The sequence below is a fragment of the Triturus cristatus genome, chromosome 6 (assembly GCF_964204655.1).
Source record: "Triturus cristatus chromosome 6, aTriCri1.1, whole genome shotgun sequence".
In the NCBI taxonomy this organism is placed as follows: Eukaryota; Metazoa; Chordata; class Amphibia; order Caudata; family Salamandridae; genus Triturus; species Triturus cristatus.
This window is the reverse complement of record NC_140589.1, coordinates 1,642,956,873-1,642,971,316: the sequence shown is the minus strand read 5'-3', so window position 1 is coordinate 1,642,971,316 and position 14,444 is coordinate 1,642,956,873.

Below are 14,444 nucleotides of genomic sequence, written 5' to 3'. Positions count from 1 at the left end.
TAGACCTTTGCCTCAGTTAAACTTAAGTTTTGGTTTTAAGTTTAACTGAGACCATGACTTTCGGTCTCAGTTACCCTTAAGTCCAAAATCAAAGTTTAACTGATACGAAAGTCTAACTTTACTACTCATAAATGCCCTTTGTGAATACCAAGAGCAGGAAAGTTGGACTTTTGTCTCAGTGTACCTTTGTGAATTTGGCCCTATGACAGTTTCTCCAATTAAAAGCCTTTTGAGTGATCATTATTCACGAATCTAATCATTCCAATATCATTGTCTTTCTTCACCTGTGGTACAAAAGCTGCTTTATGCTTACAACTACTTTCACATAGATCAGTATAAGCAATTTGCAAAAACTCCTAAATCACTTCAATTTCCATTATGAAGGATTTCGAGCTCTTTTATATTTCCATAGCCAACGTATATCTAATAATTACAGTAGAAATAGGAGATTAAGATACAGTAGCTTCTTTTCAGATTTTTGAAATTTAAATTTAAATGGTTTTCTGCTAGTAACCAATAAAAAGCTGTATGGTGACAGGACAGAAAAGGTCACAAGATATTGACAAAGACATGCTCTCATCTGCGAAGACATCAAATTAGTTTCAATAATTTCTAAATTAGACTTACTAGCTTCTTACTAGCTACTCACCTCTTCATCTGTGTGTGTGCATCATACTTGACGACAACATGCAGGTGTTTCAAGCTTGTGAAATCACTTTTTATCACAATGCCTTTTACTCCCCTACCTTTTATTTGTGGCTTTCTAATATCTAGGAAAGATCTGATTGGACAACTAGGACTTAGTGATATTAGCAAGGGCTTTAACAAACTCAAGGTTAATTCCTTTATTGCTAAATCTCTCCTCAGCACTAAAGCTTTTACTCACAAAACCCAATGAGTGATAAAGAATGACTACTACAAATTCTGTGAAAAGCTAGTCTATGAACTCATTTTCTATCTGGATTTCACGCATTAGTTCAGATTCAGATTTAAACTTTATTCGGTTATTAAGACAAAATAACCATAAAAGTACAAAAAACAAAATTACATATATAAAAATAACAGTCATTGGCACCACACATAGGAAAAACTGAATAAGTTCAGATCTCAATTGTTTTCCGTAGTTTAAAAACATTTTTAAGGAATGAGGAAAAAATACGACTGTTAAAATACTAGTTCAAATTCATGGCAATGAGGCTGTGTTAGTGCATTTGTGAGGGCGCATTAGTTTTTATAGATGGTTGTGACGGAGATGAGAAGTTGAATGGTCCCTTTCAGTCATTTTTGTGAGTGACAGCAGAGGGCTTTAAAAGAACAGAAAAAAGAAATATAAGAGCAGGGCTGACAAAATGATCATCAATGTACCTGGCTTGAAAAGAAATACAGTAGGGCTATGCCATAAGAGGTGATACTGTATAGAAACATTGGGGCAGATTTATGTTCCCTGGCGCATCCCTGCAAATCAGCATGGATGCGCCAGGGAAGATGCGTCACGCAAGTTTGCCCTTGCGCCACCGCAGATGCGCCGCATTTACAATGCGGCGCATCGTGGCGCAAGGACAAGCAGATACGTGACGCATCTGCCGGCGTAAGGTTGGCGCAGTGCTGAAGTTGCGTCGCAAGCGCGACACAACTCCAGCACTGTTCCAACCTTTCCTATCCCTAACATGGTGCGTCAAGCCTTACGTCTGCTTTAAGCAGGCGCAGGGTTTTGACCCATCAGCGTTGGGAAAGTGACTCAGTGAAATCTTATAGATTTCACTGAGTCACTTTTCAGGGGCGTTCCTGCGACGGAACGCCCCCCTGAGTTGAAACGCCCATATGAAACCTGACGCAGGTTTCATGTGGCGCAGGGCTTTACACCGTGACGCATCTCCATAGATGCGTCACGATGTAAATGGGGCGCAACATGGCGCAGGGTTTACGTCGCCGCTGCGTCACAAAAGTGACGCAACGGCGGCGTAAAAGTGGCGCAAGTCCGATATAAATCTGCCCCATTGTTTTCTCAGGTGTATCTACCTGGCGGTATGTCTGCGCGCACTCGTGCACACTTCATTGTAACTAGCAGCGCAATTTCATGTAACAATCACGTTTTTTCCCTATTATATTCTATTTCGTCAGTTCTGATAGGACATAAATAAAAATAGCATTCCTTTTCGTACTGGTAAATTTATTTTTAGTGAAAAAAATATGTTTTACTATCACATCAGTGGTGTTAAAAGTTTATCACAAAGCACTCACCCTTTGCAGCCACTTTCATTAGTTAATATCGTAGCCCTACAGGCACAGACATTCACATTTAAATCCACACTTGTTCATAACATTCGCTTTTTTCCCCAAATATATTGATCTAGCTTTACACCAGATATAAACTTAGTATTCACTTATTTTAAATTATTTAATCGAATCCAGTCCACATATTAAACATATCTGAAACAATGTTATGCTGTCGATTTCGTTCATTTATGTTTCATGAAAGGCTGTAGGGAATCACGATGCATAACAATTCGGCAATCATTGTAGAGCTAGCTACTGGAACATTTTAAGTAAGTAAACGGTCCCTGAGCTGTTTAGGACAGGAGGCCAAACCGCAAATATCATCTCATGCAACACCGTGAACATTAAAAAAAAAAATACAGTGAAAACTATTCCCTTTGTTTTGCTCGACTGGATTAAATATCGAAACCACAAGAATAAACCTTTCAAACAATGCGTGATTAAGTCCATACCTCCCTCTCGTATTTATGATTCACCGATATACATAAAACGTGCATCTTTGTTCAACAGAAGTTTGGCCTTCATATTGCAAATAACTATATTCCAAGCCATGATTTTCTACAAAACCTGAATTATCCCGAGGGCGGTAGAGAGAAATAGGAAATTGAAAAAGACAAAAAATAAGATTAACAGATTATAACACGTTGCCCACTGCCTAACAAAGACTGGTCAGCGTGTCAAAGTAAGGAAGGAGTATTTCTCTCTCAATTATTTCCAAATTACAGTAATCCGAGAAAAATATGTACATAGGCAAATTCTCGAAGCAGATCTGCTTATGCACAGAATTACAAAACTTGTGCGGGCTGTGGTTGAGTTGCACAGGTGTTTTTTCAGTATGAATATTGCTGTGTATCATTGCATTCTATTTCCCCGTTTAATTATGAATAGAAATGATTTCAGTGAGTCTTCTTGAATGGGTTCTTGTCCAGACAAGGATATGTAAAGAGGTCCACTACATGCCGCTGCCCAACACACGACTCTAAAAGAGTTCACCACTGCGGGTCCTGACTAACTACAAACTAGAGCCACTTATTGACATCTCCCAATGGCACTCAGATTTGGAATGATATCAACATAGTCCACCCCAGCAGATCTAGTAAACTTCTCCCTTTAACCTATGCCTACTCAGGACCATAAAACCACAAACTTTAAATAAAATATCTCAAAATGGGCAACTCGGTGCAATAACCAGCTAAGTGGACAATGAAGATGAGAAATACCAAAAAGGGACCAGCAAAGCTGTTCAGAGCTGCTAGTTTACTGGCACCATAAACTGTGCACTATCTCTCAAACATCTTCATCCATCACACTGCTAAGCACTGCATCCCATGATATCATAATCGTGACTCGATGGTAATCTCGCACAACACAGGAACACTTCCCACACAGGATCAAAACAAAGACACCAGTCTTCCAACCAAACACCCTGCATGCACCGTGTCTTGTGCTACCCATGTGTGCAAGCCCTTCAGCACCTCACGTAGGGGTCGTAAACGCTATGTAAATTTTTGCTTGAATTGTATTTGAAATTCACATGGATAAACTTTATAAGAACATTAAGAATGTAAACATTCCAATAACATTTTCTATCTGCATCTGTGGTACAAAAGCTGCTTTATGTTTACAACTACTTTCACATAGATCAGTTTAAGAAAATTGCAAAATCTCATAAATCACTTCAATGTCCATTATTTCTTTGGATGTTGAGCTCTTTTATAGTTCAACAGCCTGTATAAATCTAATGATTACACTAGAAGTAGGAGATTAAGACACAGTATCTTATTTCAGATTATTGAAATTTAAATGTAAATTTTTTTTTGCAAGTAATCAATGAAAAACTGTACCATGATTGGACAGAAAAGGTCAAAACTTATTGACAATGACATGCTCTCATCTATTGAGACATCAAATTAGTTCCAATATTTGATAAATTAGACTTACTAGCTACTCACCTCTTCAAATGTGTGTATGCGTTGTACCAGACCCCAACATGCAGGTGTTTCAAGATTGTGATTTTTATCACAATGCCTTTTTCTCTCCTATCTTTTTCATTGTTGTTTTCTAATACCTAAAAAAAGTTCTGATTGAACAACTAGAACTGAGTTGTGCTGCTGGGAACTGGGAGGGTGGAGGAATGGGGACTGGTGACATGAGTCAATTCCTGCCACCCCCCCTCGTTTTGCTCATAGGAGCTAATGCATTATTAGTATAACTGTACAGACTAATATGTGAAGCAAGCAAATCCCTTGCTGTGCTTACCTGACATTTCTCCTATATGAGGATCCCATTTTTGAATTGAGACTTGCATATAAGGAAGGTTGACACACATTTATATTGCACCAAATGCTTATCACAAGTTTGGATGAGCCCTTCTTTCATTTAGATGTTTGTGTGTTTTTTTTTACTTGTAATGCCATAAACATTCCCATGATATATACAATTGGGTTGATGGCATATAAAACTAACACTCCATCCCTCATATAGTATTTTAATTCTGGAGACTTAATATACATAACATTATAATACATGGGATTCTGTAATCCCTGTATAAACGGCAGTCACTCATTTCTTTATAACCGGCGATTTGTGATGCACCAAGTCACCGATTATACAGGAAAGACATTAGAGCTCGACGTCACAATGCCTACTGCCAGAGCCAGCAGCCGAAAACAACAAACAGAACATTGCTATTCTCTCTTCTGCACTATTTTAATAACTTACAATAACAAACAGAGAGAATATGTTTATTTTTTGCACTCCTTAGATAGGGAAAAGCAGGAAACTTTCTGCATGTTTCTACACGTTCTAAGTTTCATTTTTTTTTAAACTGACATATTGAACTGTTTCCTATACCTCTTTGCAACGAATATCTATCAGGTTTTTGATGTGTTTAATTTTGACAAGAGATTTTATTGTTATTCTTCATGTTTGCAAAGATGCTCGCTCTTTCATATGAAAGAATTATGTACCAAGGTATTGAGAGGTTTGTGGGAAAGGTGATGTTGTAACCATGTCTGTATTATATGGGATAAATGATAAGTACATTGCAAGTCACCTTAGAGTTTCAGAACCTCATATATGAACTCCTTAGTGACTTGCAATATCCTTATAATGTATGGCAGAGGATACTTTATCCCTTACATATTGTCTAAAATAAGTTGAAAGTGTATTCCATTTGCTTTTATTGGCTGAATAATATTGTTTCAGGCACTTAAGACCACCTTTCCAAGCAGCTGGGAATTTTACATCATTTGCATCAAGATGCCCAAGGTGTTCTATTGTTGAGGCCGCCCATTGCATACCATTAGTTTGCTTCATTGTCATTCTCATTTGTTTGCTTCATATTCAGCATCTTCTGTAGTATTCCTTCCTGTTCAGGTCTTTGTCCCTCCATGGAGCAAGCATGCATAACTGTGTCCTTTCACTGTTCACTTTTCCAGGTACTACTATTTTCTTTTTTTGTTTAAGCAGTCTATGAGATTGTGTGTGTTTTCAGGCTGTCTCGCTCATGTACTTCTTCCCCATTGTCTGTGTGCTTGCCCCAGCCCCCTGCTTAAACCCACATTATCTGTGTGCTTCCCCTGCCCCTCCCAACCATTCTTTGCTGCAGTGTATTCGTCCATTTGTTTCTCCAGCTATCCCCTCTGCCCTTCATAGATGGGGCATCCCCCAACTCCTTCTGCCCACCCTACATTGTCCATGTGCTTGCCCCAGCATCTCCTGCATACCATACATTGTCCATCTACTTACCCCTGACCATCCGCTACCCTCTGTTTTGCATGTGCATGTTCCTAACTCCTCCTAACTGACCACTGTTTTCTGTGTGGTTGCCCCTCCTACCTACTCCCCGTTGTCAGTGTGCTTGACCCCATCCATTCCTGTCCACCCACCGTCTGTGTGTTTACCCCCAGCACCTCCTGCCTACGCTCCAGGGTCCATGTGTTTGTCCCCAGCCACTCCTGCCCACCCTTCAGCGTCCATGTGCTTGCCCCATCCCCTCACATCCCCCCACATTGTCAGTGTACTTGACCCAGCTCTTCCTGCCCTCCCTCCATTGAGTGCTACCACATCCCCTCTCACTTGTCCTCCCCCCACCCACATCCTTCTCTGTGATGAGGGAGAGAACAGGTGAGTGGCGATAGGGGCGCACAGAGCCAAAAATAAAAACACTAAGATGTGGCCAGCACTAATGCACCTGAAAAAAATGATTCCGCACAGACCGCATCATAGCGCTTTTGTTTTTTTCTTCTTATTTTAACCATGCTGCACAGCAGCTGTTAAAGTGTCATAGGCGAGACCAATGGGCATTGCCAATGCTTTTTAGACATTGGGTTCCTGGGTTATCCATCGGTAAACCCACGGCATATCAAAGCTGTTTTACATTTTTTCATAGTGGAAATAGTAGCTGGGGTTAAAGTAGTCATTTAATTTATTTTGATTTGGTATTTGTATTATGATTGTTTTGACAAGAGTAAACATTTATTTTGTCATCACAGATGGAGCAAAGGAAATGATAGAGTGGAAATCTCATTTCATTTGTAGGGGTGCATTATAATCACGTGTAGATCACTCCCGTGATGTATTTTAGGCCCTTTGAAAAGCAGCATGAAGAATCAACGCAGAAAATGAATGTAACTAGCAGAACCCACTAACGTGAAGAGCTTGTGTTGGGCAACTGACAACTATTTATGTACTAGATATGCATATTGATCATGTCATGTCGTACATAGGTAAATGCATTACTTGAAAGTGCCTTAATGTTATGTGGATTCGTAAAATTATATGATACTTTCTTGTGTTAGCTGAATTTCGAAGGCCCGAAATACAAGTCCCTGAAAACTCATGTTTTAGAATTAACGGTTTCAATTTCACGTGTACAGTGGAATCTGTCTTTCTCACATTTTGTGATGCAGGTGAAAGAAGTGCTTTCATTAGATAGAATAATGTATTTGTTTTATTAGTTAGACCTGGAGAGAAGAAGTTATAATCCTGTGGCGTGAGTCAATAAAGGAGGGTTGTCCTGCTTCAACAGGAGAAGACCTGGAAACCAAGGACAAATTGTAACGAGGAAGGTACACCATTAACACCATGTAAAATTACCTTCAGGGCTGTACCCAGGGCAGATGGCGTGTTTCGCATTGCGCGGTGGAATTGCTACCTGTGAATAACTGGTCTTGGAGTTAGGGACAGTGCGCCACTTCTTTCTTGCCTTCAGAAAGAGAGAGAGCATCTTAGAACAAGCTCTGTCTTTGGTAGCTTTATACTACCTAGCCCATTGATCATGGAGAGACTCCTTAGGAAGACTCCACATGCTGACACCTTTTTATCCTTGCCTCTGAAGACGCTTATTTAGGGATGTCACCTTAGTGTTAAAGTAGGGACAGATGTAATGCTTTTTACTCACCTACCCTCGATGCAGGGAAATTTGGACTCATGCTTCCTGATTCTTTGTTTCTTACTTTTTGAACTAATTGTATTGTCCATGCTACACCGTCTAAATTGGATGCGCAGATTTGGCTTCATGCTAATTCCTTTGTATTTCTATACACTAGTAATGAGGTGTCTTTATGTCAAGTTACTTTTGGCTTTGTCATAAACTGACCAACCTTCAGTAGTAGTCCATGAGTTATTATATATCTAGCAGAGTTATTGGTTAATTGATTGTTTTCTAACAACTTTTCTCCCCTTTACACTTTAATGCTGCGAAAAAGAACCATCATTTTGTAACTCTAGAACAGGTCTAGAACTTATGGGCCCAGCCCTTTCAGAAACAACATCCTCCTGAAGCTGCTCACCCTGCCCCCTCGCTCTCGTCCATGCCTTAGCCCCCACACCTTCTGGTGTTCACCCACTGCCTATTAATCTGGTCGTGTATTGGTATCTGTCCCTTGATTGGCTGAGCAGAGTAGTGGAAACATGAAGCTTTTGGAAAAGAGGTAAAAGTGAAGACAATGGGAGATACTTGGCAGCTATGGGTGGCAAGCCACACATATGGCATTTTTCCTGTCACAATATTATAGCGTCCTCACTGAACAACTCCAAGTTGGTGTCATCACTCAAGGAGCACAGGATATGGTGCTCTATGTAGCTCCATTTCCATCTCACCCACTGCACTCGACCCGATCACCACAGTTCTTATGATGCTACTACCTTTTCACCATTACGTGAGGCCCTGTACATCTTCTGATGGGACATTGTAATCTATTGATTACTGAGAAACCACTTGACAATTGTCACTTTTTTACTGGGGGATGGCATGGTGGATAGATGCCTTGGAAAGATGGGCATCCTGTTTGATGCATGACAAGGCTGTGCTTACAGCACATACCAGAGAGCATCCATTCTAGTGCTGGGCTGACGTGCTTGAGCAGAGAGACTGCTACTGCCTCTTTCATGGTGCTGGGTTAGGTGGCATTTTTAGTGGGCCGTGTTGAAAAAAAAATATATATATATTTTATATATGTATATATATATATATATATATATATTCTCTGTCAGCTCACAGCCTCCTTTATCTCCTGTAAGCACGAGCCACACGAATCCAGTTGAATTACAATATTTTTATTTCACGGGCAAACAAAATGCCCGTATATATATATCAAAAAAGTCTCTCCAATACCCACAGAGAAGGAGCGAGAAGCACTCTACTGCCAGCTTTTTTTTATTTCAAAACAGGACATCAAACAGGAATGCCCCCCGACGCGTTTCGATATGTTCATCTTACTCATGGGGTAAAGCGGCAATTCAAACAATGTGTGCTTGGCGACTCATTTTTTATACTTTTCAAGCAGACGACCAATGATATTCAACTCTCATGCGAACTGCTTTCCCAGCGCATTGTGGTCCCAATAGTCTCTTGAGCACAGCGCTAAGCACACATTTTGTAAAACCCAAGTGGGATCACCTCTTTAATGTCCGTATGAAATTCCCAAGTCTTGCAGCCCCGAATGCAGTGTTACTTCAAAGCTGCCGGGCCCTCTACGCAGGCAATCTGCGATGGCTCCATCCGTCCGTAATTCATCCAGGCGGTAAGTGCCATAATTATCGAGGTGGTGCTGTCTCATGGCGGCGTCGGGCTACGTCGTCAATAATATCAAAAAAAGTCTCTCCAATACCCACAGAGAGGGAGCGAGAAGCACACTACTGCCAGCATATTTTTATTTCAAAACAGGACATCAAACAGGAATGCCCCCCGACGCGTTTCGATATGTTCATCTTACTCATGGGGTAAAGCGGCAATTCAAACAATGTGTGCTTGGTGACTCATTTTTTATACTTTTCATGCAGACGACCAATGATATTCAACTCTCATGCGAACTGCTTTCCCAGCGCATTGTGGTCCCAATAGTCTCTTGAGCACAGCGCTAAGCACCCATTTTGTAAAACCCAAGTGGGATCACCTCTTTAATGTCCGTATGAATTTCCCAAGTCTTGCAGTCCCGAATGCAGCGTTACTTCAAAGCTGCCGGGCCCTCTATGCAGGCAATCTGCGATGGCTCCATCCGTCCGTAATTCATCCAGGCGGTAAGTGCCATAATTATCGAGGCGGTGCTGTCTCATGGCGGCGTCGGGCTACGTCGTCAATAATATCAAAAAAAGTCTCTCCAATACCCACAGAGAGGGAGCGAGAAGCACTCTACTGCCAGCATATTTTTATTTCAAAACAGGACATCAAACAGGAATGCCCCCCGACGCGTTTCGATATGTTCATCTTACTCATGGGGTAAAGCGGCAATTCAAACAATGTGTGCTTGGCGACTCATTTTTTATACTTTTCAAGCAGACGACCAATGATATTCAACTCTCATGCAAACTGCTTTCCCAGCGCATTGTGGTCCCAATAGTCTCTTGAGCACAGCGCTAAGCACACATTTTGTAAAACCCAAGTGGGATCACCTCTTTAATGTCCGTATGAATTTCCCAAGTCTTGCAGTCCCGAATGCAGCGTTACTTCAAAGCTGCCGGGCCCTCTACGCAGGCAATCTGCGATGGCTCCATCCATCCGTAATTCATCCAGGCGTAATTATGGCACTTACCGCCTGGATGAATTACGGAGACACCTTCCTGCACATAAACAATCAATAATGGCGATTTGCTCTTTCTATGGCAAGAGTAAAAAACTAGGAGAAATTAAACATTTCTCCTCGTGTCATCATTCTAAGACCAGGTATTCCCTGGCGTTAGTTTCTGGTGCTGTCTCAGCCTTGTAAATCTGGGGCAGCATCAAAAAGCAATGGGTGTTGTGGTGCAACACCCATTGCAAGCCCATTGCACGCCCCTTTGCTGCAGAGAACTGCAGCAGAAAGGGGCATATTTACAAGGTGGCGTTTGGCCACCTTAAGTGGCTTAGAGCCACGTTATAAACATGGAAATGGTGCTAGGCCATCTCAGCGTCAAAAAAGTGATGCTTCGGTGGCAATAGGGGCTTGTACATATGCCCCTAAGAGTGTGAACAAGACCTATTGACTGTGCCAATGCTTGATTTATATTTTGGCACAACAAGTTTGTTGGTGCCTGTTTACAATATAAGTGTCTATTGATTTCAATAATGGAAAAACATTGATTAATTGTTGTAGTGAATTGAAATGGTCAATCTAGTGCTGAGAGACAATGTGTCCTCTTTGCTCAATTCTGATCTATTCTTGAAAATTCATTTGTTTTATGAGGTCTGCTTTGGCTTTGAGACCTAGCGTTACATTCCTCCGTTGACTCTTTTAATAGTTTAGGAATGACACATGGGAAACTAAAGCCACTTAAAATTTTGGTAGAAACTAAAATAATGTATTTTCAATTAGCCGTGCTAGTGTATTTTAAATACTTCTTTGTTACATAATTCTTTGCTTATGTATAACTATAATAGTTTGCAGAAATATAACACTATTATTTGTTTCATAGTGTTCAGTTTTGTTGGTTTGATAACATTTTTAATCCTTTAAAATGCTCTTATGTTCAGAATATGACTTAATACCATATGCTAGTCAAAAGAAAAGAAAATAGAGTTTAGTCTGTAGAAGTTGATTGTTCTTGTCCTCCCATAGAACAGTAAGTGCAATTAGAACCAGGGTCCAGTTGCAAAAACCAAACTTCTCGATTGTCTAGCAAACAATTCTCTAAAGCACAAATAATTTATACTCTTTGAATCTAATGTAGCCTCCACTATTGCAAGTCCTGTGAGTGTCCCATACTGCCATGTAACTTTTAGTTTGTCTTGAGGGAACCATTAAGTTAGCAGATGCCGAACCTCACACCAACCAGTGCCCACACTTTGTGTTTTTCACTGATCTATTCAGCTGTTAAACCCTATGCACCAAGTAAGTTCAGAAGAGTGGATCACCTCATATGTCTAATACGAACAGTTGAGCACAGTCTGGTACAGGTCATGACACACATAGGCATATAATGTATAGAATGCAAGTCTATTTCTCTTTTGATTTAAGAAAATAGGTGTTAAAATGTTTACAAAGCCCAGGATACTTTGTAACATTTTTTATGTAGCAAATTGTAAGTTTTAAAAAGAATATAAAGTTAGGACAGTTCCTCTGTTTTAGTACATGCATAAAGGACTATCTTAAACATGCAGAGATTCTGAAAGAGAAAGTTCTGATAAGAGAATGTTGGAATTGTAAATCAATGTTTGTACCTGACATTAAAAGTGGTGTTCAAGACTAGATTGTTTGTGTCACTCAATTAGTTAGCATTATGCATAGGCTAAGGAATTTGATTAATTCTACCTCACATATTTCAAATGCTGATTTTTGATGGCATTTTGAGAGACCAGTTATTGTGGTACTTATAAATAAAAAAGCAAGAAACACATTTGTGAATGCCATTCTGCTGACCAAAGAACGGGTGATCCACAAAACATTTTGGGGTCTACTCCTGCAGAAGGTATTTTCAGTTGTGGCTTTGGCCACGCATTTTAGTCAACTTTTGTCAGTGATTTTGTGGATCGTAAAAGGAAAAAGAATTACCCTTATGCAATCACAAAGAATATTATGTACCTAATTTTCTGTCTATGTACTAAATATTATATTGGAGATTAGTAAATGAGATGAGGATTAGGTTTTGTGACCACAATTCAGCAAAAAGGACATACATGTTGATAACTTCTATAATATCACTTTACTTGGATAAAGGAATTTAAAAAGTTCATTTTGTTGGTTGAAGAGGGAAGGGCTGAGCCACTTTTAACTATTGTTTGAAAAAACTGTGTATAACATTTACTTGGGAGTCTGATAACAGGGGATCTTGGCCATGTTCAGTGCCATTTTGCCTATAACAACAACTAGAGCTGCCATTTTAGGTCAGCACTTCAGTCGTTCCGGCCATACAGAGCACTTAATGCGCTGCGGGGCGTGGACGCGCAGGTATCAATAGTTGATACCAGTTTACTCCGTACTATCTCTCACACTACTAAACTTTATATCTTGAATTTCAATAAGTTTTTAAAAAAGTCATTTTATTGGGAGGAGAGGGGAGAGTAGGGCTGTTTTTAATTAAAAAAGAACAGTTGATGGACAGAATGCAGAACAATGTCATACATTCACCCCAGTACAGAGATCTGGGCCTAAATCTATTGTTGTTTTGCTCCCCATGCTATTCCAGTTTGAACCCAGCCATATGCAAATCAGTCTTGATCCTGCGCCCAATGGGATTTAATTAATCTTGTATGCTATCTCACGCATTACAGCACTCTTTTCCCTGAATGTTAGAAAGTTTTGAAAAGTTAATTTTGTTGGTTGAAGAGAGGAGGGCAAGGCCGTTTTTAATAATTGTGTGAAAAAACTGTGTATAACACTTCCTTGGGAGTCTGATAACCGGGGATCTTGGCCATATTCAGCGCCATTTTGCCCATATCAACAACTAGCTCTGCCATTTTATGTTGTTGCTTTAGTCATTCAGTCCAGCCCAGGTAATCAATGCACTGCGGAGTGTGGACATGCCACTGGCGGCCGTCCGTGTCTGGCTGGGGCTAGAAACTCAACCCGTTTGCCGGCATTGCGGAGCACCTCCTTAGCTTAACTCCATCTATTATATCGTCCTGCAAGTAAGCTTTGTAAGCACTTAATTAGGCCTGATGGTGCCCACTCTATTTGCAATAGCTGCAAACGGGACATAGGGAACTTCAATTTATCAACTAATAGCATTTTACAACCCCCTGCGATTAAAAGTAATCCTGAGGGGCAGATGTTTATGCTGAATTGCAGGTCACTGCCAAAACACAACTTGGAACTGTTCATATCACTGGAATATAAGCAATCAGAAGTAGTATTTATGACTGAGGCATGCTTAAGAGAAGATTCAATGTCAGATGTTGCAATGTCTCTCCAGCAAGGTTACAAGATCTAAAGAGTCCTGCGAGTGAAAGTTTGCATTTCTCTCTTGAGCTTTCTGCCACATTTACCTTCTCAGGTATATTGACATATCATGCCCAGGCCCAGTCACCAAATTTAGCCAAGCACTCCCAGAGTTAGTAGCAGAACTTAGCCTAGAAAAGGCTAATTTCACACTACTGGGAGTTTTAAACTTACACTTTGACAATGACAGCAGTGAAAGTGTAAAAAAGTTAATTCAAGTTCTGTCAGCCATCCAGATGATTCAACTTGTGAAACACCCTACCCATAGATTGGGCCATCTAATGGATCCCATCTTTTTGAATACCAGTGATTTGACACTCGGCGTTCCAAACTGAATATATTGGGCAGACCACCGCATAGGGCCCTTCTCCCAGCACATATTCAGGCACAAATCTAAATTGCCCCTTCCCTCCAGGTGAATTCGATGATGGTCTAAACTTGACACAGCAAGGTGGGAAAGCTCCTTAGCTGAATCCTTCCCCAGAATGGAAGGGGACATTGGAGAAAGGCACTGCAACTTTGAGGACTGACTCTGTGGCTTCTTGGACACCCTGGTCCCCATGAAATCTCAGGGGCCTAGTTGCCTGGCAGGACGTGCCCCTTGGTTCTCATCTGAGCTCACTGACTTAAAAAGGAAGCTAAAAAGCTAGAAAAAGCTTGGAGGAAATCTTATGATGAGCCCAGCGGGGCATCATACAAGAAAGCCATGAAAAGATACCAATATGCGATAAGAGAAGCAAGAGTCTCTTATCTCAGTGCTAAAATAGAAAATGCCCCAATTCATCAGAATAGATATTCAAGCTGGTAAAC